Source organism: Scyliorhinus torazame, chromosome 4, assembly GCF_047496885.1.
Source record: "Scyliorhinus torazame isolate Kashiwa2021f chromosome 4, sScyTor2.1, whole genome shotgun sequence".
In the NCBI taxonomy this organism is placed as follows: domain Eukaryota; kingdom Metazoa; phylum Chordata; class Chondrichthyes; order Carcharhiniformes; family Scyliorhinidae; genus Scyliorhinus; species Scyliorhinus torazame.
In genome coordinates this window covers 239,851,289-239,868,793 of record NC_092710.1, presented here as the reverse complement: position 1 = coordinate 239,868,793, position 17,505 = coordinate 239,851,289, and positions in this window count along the sequence as shown.

Here is a 17,505-nt window from a genome sequence, read left to right as displayed (position 1 = left end):
GGGTTACTGGGTTATGGGAATGGGGTGGCAGTGTTGACCTTGGGTAGGGTGCTCATTCTAAGAGCCGGTGCAGACTCGATGGGCCGAATGGCCTCCTTCTGCACTGTAAATTCTATGATGATAACCGGCAGAAATCCACGGCCTGCCGATACTGGAAGAGAAATGTGCACACTTACCTGCGCTCAGAAATCACAGTGAACAGTCCTATTCCAGAGGCACCCTCGGGCCTCCAGTGCAACAGTCAGCATAGGCTCCAGTGCAACGCAGTTTCGATGTAGCCACATCGCTTTGTTGCACAGAAACTGTGGGAATGCCCATTGATGGCAGGCATTTAAGCTGCAGGTTTATATTGAAGGGCAGCATGGCAGCATAAGTGGATAACACTGTGGCTCCACAGCGCCAGGGTCCCAGGTTCGATTCCCCGCTGGGTCACTGTCTGTGTGGAGTCTGCACATTCTCCCTGTCAGTTTCCTCCTGGTGCTCCGGTTTCCTCCCACAGTCCAAAGACGTGCAGATTAGGTGGATTGGCCATGATAAATAGCCCTGAGTGACCAAAAAGGTTAGGAGGGGTTATTGGGTTATGGGGATCGGGTGGAAGTGAGGGCTTAAGTGGGTTGATGGGCCGAATGGCCTCCTTCTGCACTGTATGTTCTATGTTCTATGTACAACAAGCAATAATGTTTTAAAGGTTGGCAGATGCTTTTTAACAGATTTTTTTGCTCTTTCTTTTATACAGTTTTATACTGTTGTTATTGGTTCTTTCAACATCATTTTTAAATGTATTTTTTATGATTAAAGCTGATTATTATCTTTTAAAATGTATTTTATTCCAAATATGTATCAAACCAGGTTACAGCAAATAAACACCCCGGGAAATCCCAGCAATCAACTATACAGTCTGTACAAATTTTTTCCCTTTTTCACCCTCTCCCTCGCTGTGACGACATCTCTTCAAACACGGTCACAAACATCCCCTACCTTTTCTCAAACCCTGCTGGAGAGCCCCTTAACTCATACTTTATCTTCTCCAACCATAGAAGTCGTACAGGTCACCCAACCAAGCCGATACCCCCGGTGGCGATGCCGACCGCCACTCCAGTAGAATTTGCCGCCGTGCCATGACATCGGTCTTCCTCCTCTCCATGAGCTCTGTCTTCTATGAAACCCCAAATATCGCCACCAAAGGATCTGGGTCCAGCTCCTCCTCCAATATCCTGGCTAAGACCACAAACACTCCCACCCAGAATCTTTCCAATTTTTTGCAACCCCAAAATATGTGCGTGTGATTCGCTGGCCCCCGCCCACAACTCTCACACTCATCTGCTACCCCCTGAAAGAACAAACACATTCTCGCCCGAGTCATATGCACCCTGTGCACCACGTTAACCTGTATCAGGCTCATCCTTGCACAAGAGGAGGTCCCGTTTGCCCTACGCAGTGCCTCACTCCATACTCCCCAATTGATCTCTCCTCCCAACTCCGCTACCCATTTCTCCTTGATCTTCACCACCCGCTTGGCTCCCTCCTCCCCAAGCCGTTTATATATATCCCCAATTCTTCCCTCCCCTTCCACATCCGGAAGCAGCAGTCGCTCCAGCAGGGTGTATCCCGGCAACCCAGGGAACCTCCTCTAGATCTTTCGCGCAAAGTCTCTAACCTGTAGATACCTGAACTCACTTCCCCTCAGCAGCTCTACCCTCTCCCTTAGCTCCTCCAGACTGGTGAACACTTCCTCCAAATACAGATCCCTCAGCTTGACCAGCCCCACCTCCTGTATACACTATACATCCCCCCAGCTCAAACTCACGATTCTCGCACATCGGCAGTAACACAGACATCCCTTCCACCATAAAATGCCTCCTCAACTGATTCCATATCTTCACAGTGGACCGCACCACCGGGCTCCCTGAAAACACGGAGCCATTGGCAATGCTGCCACCACCATAGCCTTCAAACTAGACTCCTTACAAGATTCCTCCTCCATCCTAACCCACTCTATCCCTTCTCCTGCCCTCCACCGCCTTACATTGTCCACATTCGCCGCCCAATAATAATGAAGCAGGTTCGGCAACGCCAACCTCCGCCTGCTGCCTCTGCCTCTGTAGCAGGGTCCTCCCCATCCTCGGCACCTTCCCCGCCCATACAAAGCCTGAGATGAACGTGTCCAATTTCCGAAAAAAAGGCCTTTGGTATAAAGATCAGGAGAGCCTGAAAGATAAACAAGAACCTCGGCAGAATATTCATTTTCACCACTTAGAGCCTCCCCGTCAACGTTCTCAGCCCAGCTCTGCATCCTATCTATGTCTCTTTGCAGCTGACAACAGCCCTCCTTACTATCCACAACTCCACCAATCTTCGTATCGTCTGCAAATTTACTGACCCACCCTTCAACTCCCCCAGCCAAGTCATTAATGAAAATCCCAAACAGCAGAGGGCCCTGAACTGATCCCTGTGGTACGCCACTGGTAACTGGGATCCAGGCTGAATATTTGCCATCCACCACTACTCTCTGACTTCTATCGGTTAGCCAGTTTGTTATCCAACTGGCCATTATATAACTTTACATCTGGCATGATTAAAGGAATTTATGTTTTAAATTAGATTATGGTGATAAGAATTGAAAAGCGCCTCAGGGCCTTTTGCTGTCACTGCCCTTGTAACATCCAATTTTTAAAAATTTGTGTTTATAGAATAATAAAATCACTGCAGTGTGGAATAAAGCCATTCGGCCCATCATGTCTGCACCAATGCTCCAAAAGACAAGTGGAGAATATTCCATTACACTCTTGACTGGTGCTTTGTAGATGATGGACAGGCTTTGGGGACAGGAGATGAGCTACTCTCCATAGATTTCCCAGACAGTCATCTGTTCTAGCCACAGTATTTATATTTACATAGAATTTACAGTGCAGAAGGAGGCCATTCGGCCCATCGAGTCTGCACCGGCTCTTGGAAAGAGCACCCTACCCAAGGTCCACACCTCCACCCTATCCCCATAACCCAGTAACCCCAACTAATCCCCATAACCCAGAAACCCCACCAAACACTAAGGGCAATTTTGGACACTATGGGCAATTTAGCATGGCCAATCTACCTAACCCGCACATCTTTGGACTGTGGGAGGAAACCGGAGCACCCGGAGGAAACCCACGCACACACGGGGAGAATGTGCAGACTCCGAACAGACAGTGACCCAAGCCGGGAATCGAACCTGGGACCCTGGAGCTGTGAAGCAATTGTGCTATCCACAATGCTACCGTGCTGCCCGTCCGTGGTTGGCCCAGTCCAGTTTTAGGTCAATGATAACCTACAGGATGTTGATAGTGGGGGATTCAGTGATGGTCAGGCCATTGAATGCCAAGTGGAGATATTTATATTCATAAGAACATAAGAACATAAGAACTAGGAGCAGGAGTAGGCCATCTGGCCCCTCGAGCCTGCTCCGCCATTCAATGAGATCATGGCTGATCTTTTGTGGACTCAGCTCCACTTTCCGGCCCGAACACCATAACCCTTAATCCCTTTATTCTTCAAAAAACTATCTATCTTTATCTCAAAAACATTTAATGAAGGAGCCTCTACTGCTTCATTGGGCAAGGAATTCCATAGATTCACAACCCTTTGGGTGAAGAAGTTCCTCCTAAACTCAGTCCTAAATCTACTTCCCCTTATTTTGAGGCTATGCCCCCTAGTTCTGCTTTCACCCGCCAGTGGAAACAACCTGCCCGCATCTATCCTATCTATTCCCTTCATAATCTTATATGTTTCTATAAGATCCCCCCTCATCCTTCTAAATTGCAACGAGTACAGTCCCAGTCTACTCAACCTCTCCTCGTAATCCAACCCCTTCAGCTCTGGGATTAACCTAGTGAATCTCCTCTGCACACCCTCCAGTGCCAGTACGTCCTTTCTCAAGTAAGGAGACCAAAACTTAACACAATACTCCAGGTGTGGCCTCACTAACACCTTATACAATTGCAGCATAACCTCCCTAGTCTTAAACTCCATCCCTCTAGCAATGAAGGACAAAATTCCATTTGCCTTCTTAATCACCTGTTGCACCTGAAAACCAACTTTCTGCGACTCATGCACTAGCACACCCAGATCTCTCTGCACAGCAGCATGTTTTAATTTTTTATCATTTAAATAATAATCCCTTTTGCCGTTATTCTTACCAAAATGGATAACCTCACATTTGTCAACATTGTATTCCATCTGCCAGACCCTAGCCCATTCACTTAGCCTGTCCAAATCCCTCTGCAGACTTCCAGTATCCTCTGCACTTTTTGCTTTACCACTTATCTTAGTGTCGTCTGCAAACTTGGACACATTGCCCTTGGTCCCCAACTCCAAATCATCTATGTAAATTGTGAACAGTTGTGGGCCCAACACTGATCCCTGAGGGACACCACTAGCTACTGATTGCCAACCAGAGAAACACCCATTAATCCCCACTCTTTGCTTTCTATTAATTAACCAATCCTCTATCCATGCTCCTACTTTCCCCTTAATGCCATGCATCTTTATCTTATGCAACAACCTTTTGTGTGGCACCTTGTCAAAGGCTTTCTGGAAATCCAGATATACCACATCCATTGGCTCCCCGTTATCTACCGCACTGTTAATGTCCTCAAAAAATTCCACTAAATTAGTTAGGCACGACCTGCCCTTTATGAACCCATGCTGCGTCTGTCCAATGGGACAATTTCCATCCAGATGCCTCGCTATTTCTTCCTTGATGATAGATTCCAGCATCTTCCCTACTACCGAAGTTAAGCTCACTGGCCTATAATTACCCACTTTCTGCCTACCTCCTTTTTTAAACAGTGGTGTCACGTTTGCTAATTTCCAATCCGCTGGGACCACCCCAGAGTCTAGTGGATTTTGGTAAATTATCACTAGTGCATTTGCAATTTCCCTAGCCATCTCTTTTAGCACTCTGGGATGCATTCCATCAGGGCCAGGAGACTTGTCTACCTTTAGCCCCATTAGCTTGCCCATCACTACCTCCTTGGTGATATCAATCCTCTCAAGGTCCTCACCTGTCATAGCCTCATTTCCATCAGTCACTGGCATGTTATTTGTGTCTTCCACTGTGAAGACCGACCCCATAAAACCTGTTCAGTTCCTCAGCCATTTCCTCATCTCCCATTATTAAATCTCCCTTCTCATCCTCTAAAGGACCAATATTGACCTTTGCCACTCTTTTTTGTTTTATGTATTTGTAGAAACTTTTACTATCTGTTTTTATATTCTGAGCAAGTTTACCCTCATAATCTATCTTACTCTTCTTTATAGCTTTTTTAGTAGCTTTCTGTTGCCCCCTAAATATTTCCCAGTCCTCTAGTCTCCCACTGATCTTTGCTACTTTGTATGTTTTTTCCTTCAATTTGATACTCTCCCTTATTTCCTTAGATATCCACGGTCGATTTTCCCTCTTTTTACTGTCCTTCCTTTTTGTTGGTATAAACCTTTGCTGGGCACTGTGAAAAATCACTTGGAAGGTTCTCCACTGTTCCTCAACTGTTTCACCATAAAGTCTTTGCTCCCAGTCTACCTTAGCTAGTTCTTCTCTCATCCCATTGTGATCTCCTTTGTTTAAGCACAAAACACTAGTGCTTAATTTTACCTTCTCACCCTCCATCTGTATTTTAAATTCCACCATATTGTGATCGCTCCTTCCGAGAGGATCCCTAACTATGAGATCCTGAATCAATCCTGCCTCATTACACAGGACCAGATCTAGGACCGCTTGTTCCCTCGTAGGTTCCATTACATACTGTTCGAGGAAACTATCACGGATACATTCTATAAACTCCTCCTCAAGGCTGCCTTGACCGACCTGGTTAAACCAATCAACATGTAGATTAAAATCCCCCATGATAACTGCTGTACCATTTCTACATGCATCTGTTATTTCTTTGTTTATTGCCTGCCCCACCATAATGTTACTATTTGGTGGCCTATAGATTACGCCTATCAGTGACTTTTTCGCCTTACTATTCCTGATTTCCACCCAAATGGATTCAACCTTATCCTCCATAGCACCGATGTCATCCCTTACTGTTGCCCGGATGTCATCCTTAAATAACAGAGCTACACCACCTCCCTTACCATCCACTCTGTCCTTCCGAAAAGTTTGATACCCTCGGATATTTAACTCCCAGTCGTGACCATCCTTTAACCATGTTTCAGTAATGGCCACTAAATCATAGTCATTCACGATGATTTGCGCCATCAACTCATTTACCTTATTCCGAATACTACGAGCATTCAGGTAAAGTACACTTATGTTGGCTTTTTTACCTCTGTTCTGAATCTTAACACCTCGATCAGTAACCTCTCCTAAGTTATATTTCCTCTTAACCTTTCTCCTAATTTTCCTTGTCGTCGAACCCACATCTTCCTGTAACAACCTGCCGCATCGCTTACCATTAACGTTTTCACTTCCCGTTTTATTTATTTTAGTATTCCTGGTCCTATTCACTGAGCTCCCCTCAGTCACTGTACCTTGTACTGTCGCCCTTTTTGATTTTTGACTATGGCTTCTCTGCCTTACACTTTCCCCCTTACTGCCTTTTATTTCTGTCCCTGTTTTACTACCTTCCAACTTCCTGCATCGGTTCCCATCCCCCTGCCACATTAGTTTAAACTCTCCCCAACAGCTCTAGCAAACACCCCCCCTAGGACATCAGTTCCAGTCCTGCCCAGGTGCAGACCGTCCGGTTTGTACTGGTCCCACCTCCCCCAGAATCGGTTCCAATGTCCCAGGAATTTGAATCCCTCCCTCTTGCACCATCTCTCGAGCCACGTATTCATCCTCTCTATCCTGACATTCCTACTCTGACTAGCTCGTGGCACTGGTAGCAATCCTGAGATTACTACCTTTGAGGTCCTACTTTTTAGTTTAACTCTTAGCTCCCTAAATTCAGCTTGTAGGACCTCGTCCCGTTTTTTACCTATATCGTTGGTGCCTATGTGCACCACGACAGCTGGCTGTTCACCCTCCCCCCCCCCAGAATGTCCTGCAGCCGCTCCGAGACATCCTTGACCCTTGCACCAAGGAGGCAACATACCATCCTGGAGTCTCGATTTCGTCCGCAGAACCGCCTGTCTATTCCCCTTACATTTGAGTCCCCTATCACTATAGCCCTGCCATTCTTCTTCCTGCCCAGCTGAGCAGCAGAGCCAGCCACGGTGCCATGAACCTGGCTGCTGCCGCCTTCCCCTGGTGAGCCATCTCCCTCAACAGTATCCAAAGCGGTATATCTGTTTTGCAGGGAGATGACCGCAGAGGAACAATATTCAATATTGTTGGAGATAGTCATTGCTGGCATTTGGTATGATTGTAATTTGCCACTTTTCAGCCCAAGTCTGAATGTTGTCTGGGTCTTGCTGCAAATGGACATGGACTGCTCCAGTATCTGAGGAGTCACGAATGTAGGTCATTGGTGAAACAGCTGAAGAAGGTTGGACCTAAGGCATTACCCTGAGGTAATATCCCAGGACTGAGATAATTGACCTTCAACAACCTCAACCACCTTTCTTTCTGCTGCTTAAACTTCAAGCAGTGGAGAGGTTTCACCCTGATTTTCATTGGCTCCAATAACACTAGTGTCCTTGATGTTACACTCAGCCAAATGTTGCTTTGATATCAAGTCACTCACCCCTCACCTCATAATTGCCGCTCTTTTCTCCATGTACAGGCCAAAGCCATAATGTGGTCAGAGGCTGAGTGATCCTGGCAGAACCCAGAGTGAGCATTAGTGTGCAGGTTATTGCTGAGTTATTGCCATTTCATAACACTGTCAACAACATTTTCCATCACTTTCCTGATTATTGAGAGTAACTGATATTGCACTAGTTGTTACATTCTGCTTTTTGTGGACAGGAAATAGCTGGGCAATTTTTCACATTGAGTGTAGATGCCAGTGTTATAGTTGTATTGGAATGGTTTGACTAGGGACATGGCTTGTTCTGAAAATAAGTCTTCAGCACTATTGCTGGAATATTATCAGAGCCCATGGCTTTTGAACCATCCTTCAGTCATTTATTAATATCTACGAACATACCAGGCAGAATCCTCCGTCAGCCGACACCAAAATCAGGAAAGGCGACTGGGCAGAGAATGGGTTTTGAAGCTGAAAACGTGGCGGCCACCGGGTTCAGCCAAATCGCAATTCTCCGTCACCTTGATAGCGGCGTCAATGAATGCCAGTCCGCACATACAGTAACCGCCGTTTGCATATTATTAGCGGGCCTGACCCGATATTCTCTGGGGCCTCCGCGATTCTCCACCGCCACTGGGAGGAATTCCTGATGGTGAGGTCCACTTGTGTTTTTAAAAATCGAGAAACAGGCACCGTGGCTGATGAGGGAGAGAGAGGAGGTAGGACATGCAGAGGCGTGACTTTGGGCTGGCGGTCCTGACTGGCTGGGGAGGGGGGTGCCTCTGCCAGAGCCGGGGGTGGGGGGGTGGTGACAGGGGGGACGGGCCATAGGGTTGGTGTGACCCCCCCATGGGATAGGGGCATGGACTGCCATTGGCACGGCCTGCGCACCTCACTGACCGCCCACCGTGGTCCCTGGTTCTGCAGAGTGCCCCAGGCCATATGGGCGCCCCCACCCCACAAAACCCGAACTCCAGCCCCACCAGACCACCCCACTCTCCACGCCTTCATGGAGGCCCTATATGCCCAGTCGGCACAATACATGTATTTCAATGTAGAGAGAGCCCACCAGGATGCCCGCGTAGCGGGGTTCACTGCCATTGCCAAGAAGCGCGGGTCCAGCAGATGATCGATGGGATGGATGTCACCCTACGAGCACCTGCAGATCACAGGCCAATCTTCATAAACCAAAAGGGTTTCCACTCGATGAACGACGCCAATGCAGCGGCCAGGGGTATGTTCGCGCAGTGTTTTGGCATCCTGAAGATGTGGTTCAGGTGCCTGGACCGATCTGGAGGGGCCCTCCAGTATGATGCTGCATCCTCCACACGTCGCGAAATAGAGGGGAGTTGTGCTGGATGAGCAGGATGAGTGCCAGTACTTGTCCGACGAGGAGGATGCAGGGGAGGGCAAGGACGAGGGTGACAGGATCACCCAAGTGAACAGTGGGAACTGTTACCGTGGACAGGAGTCAGATGTTGGAAAAAGATGCAGAGGACCAGAGCCCATCGCAGAGTGGGTTGGCATCATCCTCCACCTGATGGACCAGACCCGCTGTTACTGCCAATCCAGGGCCTTAGGCAGTGGGGCTTAGGCAATGGAGGCTGCACAATGTGTACACCTGGGCCAACAAGCACGGGATCACCTCCAGGTTCACCGACAAGGGGGAGGGGAATGGCCAGGGACACAGACACCGTACCCTACCCTCAGACCCAACCCCCCCACCCCACCCCACTCCCTAGCCACCGCCACGCCTGCAACTCACTCCATGATACATACCTGCCACAATATGGGGTGCAGGCCCTGGATTGGCAGTAACAGCGGGTCTGGTCTATCGAGTGGAGGATGATGCCAACCCACTCTGCGATGAGCTCTGGTCCTCCGCATCTTTTTCCAACATCTGACTCCTGTCCACGGTAACAGTTCCCACTGTTCACTTGGGTGATCCTGTCTGCGAGCTGTCCATTCCAACACACAGTCCCATCGAATCCCTGTGGTAGCAAGGTGGGAACGGTGGGGGGGTGACGGGGAGGGGGGGGTGACACACGGCACACCAGAGCGGTGAGCGCTGGCTGAACTGCCATCCCTGGGCCAACCCCAACATCCACCCATTCCCCCCATACCCCCTCTGCGGCAGCCCAGACCAGCCCACCTCTCACACACTTCTGATAGAGCACAGAGGCAGGTTGTAAACATTGTGCACGGGTGTTTAATGTGAAAACATATATACGCGTTTGTGCACTAGCCCCTATCTCTAAACTGTGCCCTGCATCCATTCCAACTTAGCTGGTGTCTATTTACTGCCTTAGGGGCCCTGATGCAATGCCTAGGTGGATGCCCAGACGGTACATCAAGAGTGGAGGCAGCCTGCTGTGATTCCCACCCTGTGACCTGGGTCCCCTTTGGTGGCCACTAAGACGATGGAACCTGGATGGGCCCAGCTGCTGCTGGGATGTCCGACGTGGTGTTGTGCTGCCCGCTGCCGATGTGATGTGCCAGGGAAAGGAGAAGGGGAGAGTCCGAGGTGCTGCAGGAGTTAGCTGCACGAGCTCCATCACCTCGTTCTCCCGAGAGTGCCCGATGGTCCCTGGGCTAATACATGGGGCTGGGGTGAAAGCAAAGCTATCATCTGAGGCTCCCATCACCACCTGATGCTGCCAGTCCTAGTGGCCCATGCCATCTCGACCAGGTCTGCATGCTCATGCCCATGGAGCACAGGGAGTGCATCTGGGACTGCACCACATAATGCTGTGACTGTGCTATTACTTTCTGGTGTGTGCCACATCAGCCCCGTTTCTGTGTCACATCGGCCAGCACCTGGCCAATGCTGGTGACGCTCTGAGCCATGGCCTGGTGTGTCTGGGCCACAGTCAGGAGCGCTGCTGCAATGTCCAAGTGACTCTGACATATGGCTGCCTGTGATAGGGCAGCCTGCTCATAGTGCCCAGGCCATTGTCGTGTTGATCCATGGCCCAAACTTTTGCCCCAAGGCGCCCACCGCAGACGCCACCCATGCGGTGTTGGCTTGGGTGGCACACATCATCGGCATCACCTCCTGTTCTTGCATGCAGTTTGGCTCCAAAAGTCTTCTGGTTTGGGCCATGGACCAACATGTCGATGGCCTGGGCACTATGAGCTGCCGGAGGAGGTGGTGGAAGCAGAGGCGATAGTGACGTTTATGGGTCATCTTGACAAATACATGAACAGGATGGGAATAGAGGGATACGGACCCAGGAAGTGTAGAAGATTTTAGTATAGACGGGCAGCATGGTCAGCGCAGGCTTGGAGGGCCGAAGGACCTGCTCACCCTCATGTAGTCCCTGGCTCTGTGACTGTATCTGCACAATCGGCGGGACTGTCTGTTCCAGAAGCCCAAAATCTGTCTGGACGGCAGCTCATCCCTGGGGTTGGTTCGCCTTCCAACTGTGCGCCCCCTCGGGAGTTCCTACCTCCACCTGCACCCCTGGAGCATGTGTGTGTAGTGCGCACCAGATATTGCCTCCTCACGAACATGCCCACCCAAGGTGAGTGTCTCTGGGATGGTGGAGGGTGTTGGAGACAGCTGTGACCGGAAATCTGTGTCAGCCCCAGACTCAAGGGATTCTGGTCAAGGGCTCCTGTCCATGTCAGTGTCGTCTTGGTGAGTCTGTCCTACCAGTTAGACAGGGTATACCCAGGGATGGTGACGTCTGGGATTTTGATGATTCCTTGAGGGGACAGTGGCGCAGTGGTTAGCACTGCTGCCTCACGGCGCCAAGGTCCCAGGTTCGATCCCGGCTCTGGGTCACTGTCCGTGTGGAGTTTGGACATTCTGCCTGTGTTTGCGTGGGTTTCGCCCCCACAGCCCAAAGATGTGCAGGCTAGGTGGATTGGCCACGCTAAATTGCCCCTTAATTGGAAAAAAAAATTTTAATTGATGATTCCTTAAGGCTGTAGCTTGACTAGTCTGTGAGATTGCTCTCCTAATCATGGCAGCACAGGCCCCCAGATCGCTGTTAGGTACAACTAAGGCCACAACATGAGGCTAGCTAGGCCATTTCAGAGAGCATTTAAGAATCAATATTATTGACCTGGATCTGGAATCCATGTAAGGACAGCAGATTTCCTTACCTAAAGGGGTATTAGTGAATCAGATGGGTTTTTACAACAATGGTTTCATCTTCATCATTAAACTAGCTTTTAATTCCATATTTATTAATTGTTTTTACATTCCACCTCCTTCTCCCTCCGCTATTAATAAGATTCCGCACCACTCGTATGTACTTGGAAATTTATCCTCTCTATGCCCTGCTAGGGTAGTATTATTTTGTGTGGTTTTCAGCTGTTGAGGGACTATAACTCTACCCTGTTGAAATATGGTCATGAATTATGAAGAGGCACACAAACACAACATGGGTCCAACCAGGTGATAATGATGTGCACTTTGGGAAATTGGTCAGCTGACGGAACTGGATCTCCTTTTGTTCCTGAAACTCGAGATCAATGCTGACCTCAATGAACTGGTGTGTCTTTTGATTGAAAAATGTCTTCGCATCATGGTTGCAGCTGTTCACAACATGGCAACTGAACCCTGACCCTGACGATGGAAGTACATAAATGGAAGGGAAGGGGGTTACTGGAGGTGTGATGAGCAAGCATGTTGTATCACATTCCATGTCAAAGTAATTAGGGCTGGTGTGAAGTTCCAGCAGTGGTGGAAATGGGCAGAGGTGGATCAGAGGGTGTTATGCAACCCATCAGTTTTTCCTCACCTGTGTCATGATATCCACATCAGCATATCATGGTGCAATCACACACACACCGATGGACAGGCAGTTGCACCAACCAGCACACACATAACATCGCAGCCAATCACCAGTGAGAGCACATGCTCTATAAAACAGGGAACACCACAGTTCCCCCTCATTCTACCAGGAGATAGCTCAGAGCACAGAGCTCACAGCGCGCCACTCAGACATACACCATGTGCTGAGTGCCTCACTAAGATGGTGATAGGGCTGGGTCCACAGGTTAGCTGGTGAAGCACGTACCCAAGCCAACAGTTAGTAGTTGTCGTGTTAAGACAATAAAACAGAGTTGTACCATCTACAGCTGTGTTGGATCATTTGTGCATCGGAACACCCAACACGACATGATACCTGTAGTGGAAGCTAACCAGCGACTGTGAGACCTACCTGCACCCTTTCAGAAATTCGCCATCCTGCTCCATGGAAAACATCAGCCCGCCGCAGCCGCTCCGAATCGCTGGAAATCTTGGCGTCAACTGGAAGCTGTTTAAACAGCGCTTCCAGCTCTTCCTAGAAGCCACAGACAGGGAGAATGCATCGGACACCAGGATGATCATCCTCCTCCTCTCCACGGCGGGGCAACACGCCGTCCACATCTATAACTCCCTCAAAATATAAGATGGTGCTTCTGAGGTTCGAGGAACACTTCAGCATGGAAGTTAATGAGAGCTTCGAGAGGTACCTCTTCCAGCAGCGCCTGCAGGGTGGTGATGAGCCTTTCCAATCTTACTTGACACACCTCCGTATCCTCGCACAGTCCTGCGGCTATGAGGCCACCTCCGACTCCATGATACGGGATCAGATAGTTTTTGGGGTCATCTCGGACACCCTACGCCAGCAGCTCCTTAAAAAAAAGCGCCTCACCCTAGCGACTGCCATCGACACCTGCATCCTCCATGAGAACGCGACCAGCCGTTACTCCCAAATCCAGGCGGTACTCCTGCAACGGGATGACACCGCATCATGGGCCCCGGTCGCCTATGCGTCGCGGGCCATGACCCCCATAGAACAGCGCTATGCGCGGATTGAGAAGGAGTGCATAGGCCTGTTGACTGGCATCGACAAGTTTCAAGATTATGTATGTGGTCTTCCGCAGTTCACTGTGGAGACCGACCATCGCCCCCTGGTCGGCATCATTCAGAAGGACCTCAACGATATGACCCCTCGCCTCCAGCGCATTCTGCTCAAGCTCCGGAGGTACGACTTCCAACTTGTCTACACCCCGGGGAAGGATCTCATCATCGCAGATGCTCTGTCCAGGGCGGTCAACAGACCGCCCGACTCGGAGGGGTTCGTTTGTCAGGTCGACGCACAAGTAGCCTCCACATCGGCCAATCTGCCGGCCACTGATGCATGTCTGGCCCACATTCGCCGTGAGACTGCGGCTGACCCCCTTCTACAGTGTGTAATGCACCACATGACGGAAAGGTGACTCAAGGTGCAGTGCCCACAATTTTACAATGTCCGGGACGACTTGGCCGTCATTGATGGTGTCCTCTTGAAGTTGGAAATGATCGTAATCCCACACAGCACGCACAGGCTTGTCCTCGAACAATTGCACGAAGGCCATCTCGGAGTTGAAAAGTGCAGGCGGAGGGCCCGAGAGGCTGTGTACTGGCCGGGCATCAGCGACGACATCGCCAACATGGTGCTCAACTGCCCCACCTGCCAGAGGTTTCAGCGGGCGCAACCCCCTGAGGCCCTTCAGCCCCATGAGTTGGTCATGTCCCCCTGGGCGAAGGTGGGTGTGGACCTCTTTCCTGCGCTCGGCAGGGACTGCATTATTCTGATTGACTACTTCTCAAGTTATCCGGAGGTCATACGCCTGCACGACACAACGTCATCAGCTGTCATCCAGGCATGCAAAGAAACCTTTGCTCGCCATGGAATTCCCCTCACCGTCATGTCTGACAATGGGCCTTGCTTTGCGAGTCAAGAATGGTCTTCCTTTGCCACTTCATACAACTTCACACACGTGATGTCCAGTCCCTTGCATTCTCAGTCGAATGGCAAGGCGGAAAAGGGCGCCCACATTGTGAAGCGGCTCCTCTGCAAGGCTGCTGATGCCGGATCTGACTTCTGTTTAGGCCTGCTGGCCTATCGCTCGGCCCCACTGTCCATGGGCCTCTCGCCAGCCCAGCTGTTGATGGGTCGCACCCTCAGAGCCACTGTGCCATCCATTCATGTTCCTGACCCCGACCATGATCCTGTATTGCGAAGGATGCAACAACAGCGTGCTCAGCAGAAGGTGGCACATGACGCTCGGGCGACTGATCTTCCTGCCCTGGCGCCTGGAGACAACGTCCGCATACACCTACCGGAGGGTGGCTGGTCGGCAACCGCTGAGGTTCTACGCCACGTGGCTCCCCGCTCATTCTGGTTCGCATGCCTGATGGCCCCATTCGCCGCCGTAATCAGCGGGCCCTTTGTCTGGTTCCATGCTCGCTAAGAGATCATGCACCGGTGCCACGCCCTCCTGTTGTCCCTGATGTTGACTTTGTTGAGCTTCCTGCCACTCTGCCTCTTCCTCTCTTGCCCGTGGCCAGGCCCATTCCTCAGCCGGTGGATCCTGACCCACCCTTGAGGCGATGAACCCGAATACGTCGCCCACCTGAGAGACTTGACTTATGAGCCTGTTAGCACATTGGACTCACTGAATTGTTTTACAATACTGTTAACGAGTTTCTTTTCTTGTCGCTCATTGTTCCAGAAGTTTTCTCTCGTCGTTTGCTGATTGCATTTGTTCTGATATTGGTACAACTTTGTTGCTCTGTTGCACCTGACACCTTCCTCTGTATATAGTTTAGCCTCATGTACATGTTGTAAATATTGCACACACATACTCAGATGCACTCAGTACACATTTCTATTTATTAGCATGTAGGCACATATCCTTCTGAAAGGGGGGGATGTCATGATATCCACATCAGCATATCATGGTGCAATCACACACACACTGATGGACAGGCAGTTGGACCAACCAGCACACACATAACATCGCAGCCAATCACCAGTGAGAGCACACACACTATAAAACAGAGAACACCACAGTTCCCGCTCATTCTACCAGGAGATAGCTCAGGGCACAGAGCTCACAGCGTGCCACTCAGACATAGACCATGTGCTGAGTGCCTCACTAAGATAGTGATCGGGCTGGGTCCACAGGTTAGCTGGTGAAGCACGTACCCAAGCCAGCAGTTAGTAGTTGTCGTTGTTAAGACAATAAAACAGAGTTGTACCATCTACAGCCGTGTTGGATCATTTGTGCATCGGAACACCCAACATGACAACCTACAGTTTTAACATAGCAGCGAATGGGCCGATATACAGCAATAGGTGAGATGTAACTGGCAGGATTTTTAACGGAACCCAAGATTCCACCAGGCATGTACCCCAGAGACAAGTGTGATCCAGAAAAAGGCTTGGATGGAGGAAATGAGCTTCCTCATAGCTCTGAAACTGCCAGGGAACCTGACCCAAAAAAGGAGCAGATATTTCAGGATAAATTACATTATTGAGATATCATTGATTTATAATGAACCTTTACTAATCTTCTTACCTTTACACACAGAGGAAATACGGCCCTTCAGCTTTGTCATTATGTCCAATAACCATGCAATTGGTGTTGCAATGCCTGCTTTTATTTCAGACTCTTTGGAATATTCTCTTTGGATACAGCATCAGTGTGAGTGAAATCCCTGGAGTCTAATTGCTGCAGTAAGTTTGCTCCTAATCATGCGGTCATTTGGTGTTCAATTACGCAACATGCAAGTACAATACAGTTCATCCGGGAATAAATTAATTTCAGGCTTGCCTACATAAGACTGCACATTTTTCTTTTATATATGTATATGAAAGAGCGGTTTTCCTGTAGTGCAGTTACAGATCGTTAGTCAGAAATAGTCTTGATATGTAGCTGTTAATCTTGCTTGTCCCTGACTTTTGCTTCAATGTTTCTCATGGACCCAAGCAGGAAAATCCACCTTGTTTTAACCAATCAGTAATGACACCAAATAAAGATCCATAGAGTCCTGTAGTTGCATTGGGAAACTATCTCAGTATGTCGAAGGTTGAGGTGTAGAATGTGAAGACAATGTCAGCAAAATTGTGTTCTACCTTAAACTTTATCTTAAGAGTATTTCAACTTTAGAAATCCCAAAATGCTGTTCCCCAAAACTTTAAATCAGTATCATAAAAACAGATTGTGATTTCTTCACGGACCTTGGGCGGGATTCTCCCGCAATTGGCGGGGCGGCCCGTACCGGCGCCAAGAGCGGTGCGAACCAGTCCCGTGTTGGGCCGCCCGGAAATTGCGAAATCCTCCACACTTCCGGGGGCTAGGCCGACGCTGGAGGGCTTGGTGCAGCGCCAACCAGCGCCGAAGGGCCGCTGCCGGCTGGCGCGAGTTGGCACATGCGCAGGACTGCCAAAGTGTTCTGGCGCATGTGCAGAACCACCGGCGTGTTTCCTGTGCATGCGTACGGGGTTTCTTCTCCACACCGGTGATGGCGGAGCCTTACAGAGGCCGGCGCGGAGGGAAAGAGTGCCTCCACGGAGCCCACCCGCCCGCAGATCGGTGAGCCCCGATCGCGGGCCAGGCCACCGTGGGCACCCCCCCCTCCCCCCCCCCCCCGGGGCTGGATCCCCCCGTGCTCCCCCGAGGACCCCGCTAGATGGCCGACAAGCCAGGTCGCGCCGGGATGGACCATGTCCATTTCACGCCGGCGGGACTGGCCGGAAATGGGCGGCCGCTCGCCCCATCTGGGTCTAGAGAATTGCCGGGGGGGGGGGGGGGGCACTGCCAACGGCCCCCGACCGAAAACCGCCGCCGGAGAATTTGGCAGCTGGCGTCGGAGCGGTGGGAGCGGCGGGGCATGATTCATGCCACCCCCGGCGATTGTCCAACCCGGCGGGGGGTCGGAGAATCCCGCCCATGTTTTAAGAAAACTAAAATTGGACAGAGTGAAGAAATTCCAGTCAACGTTCTTACCATTGATTTCAATTCCTTAGAATATTATTCTTGGCTTTTAAGAAAAATAATCTTGAAA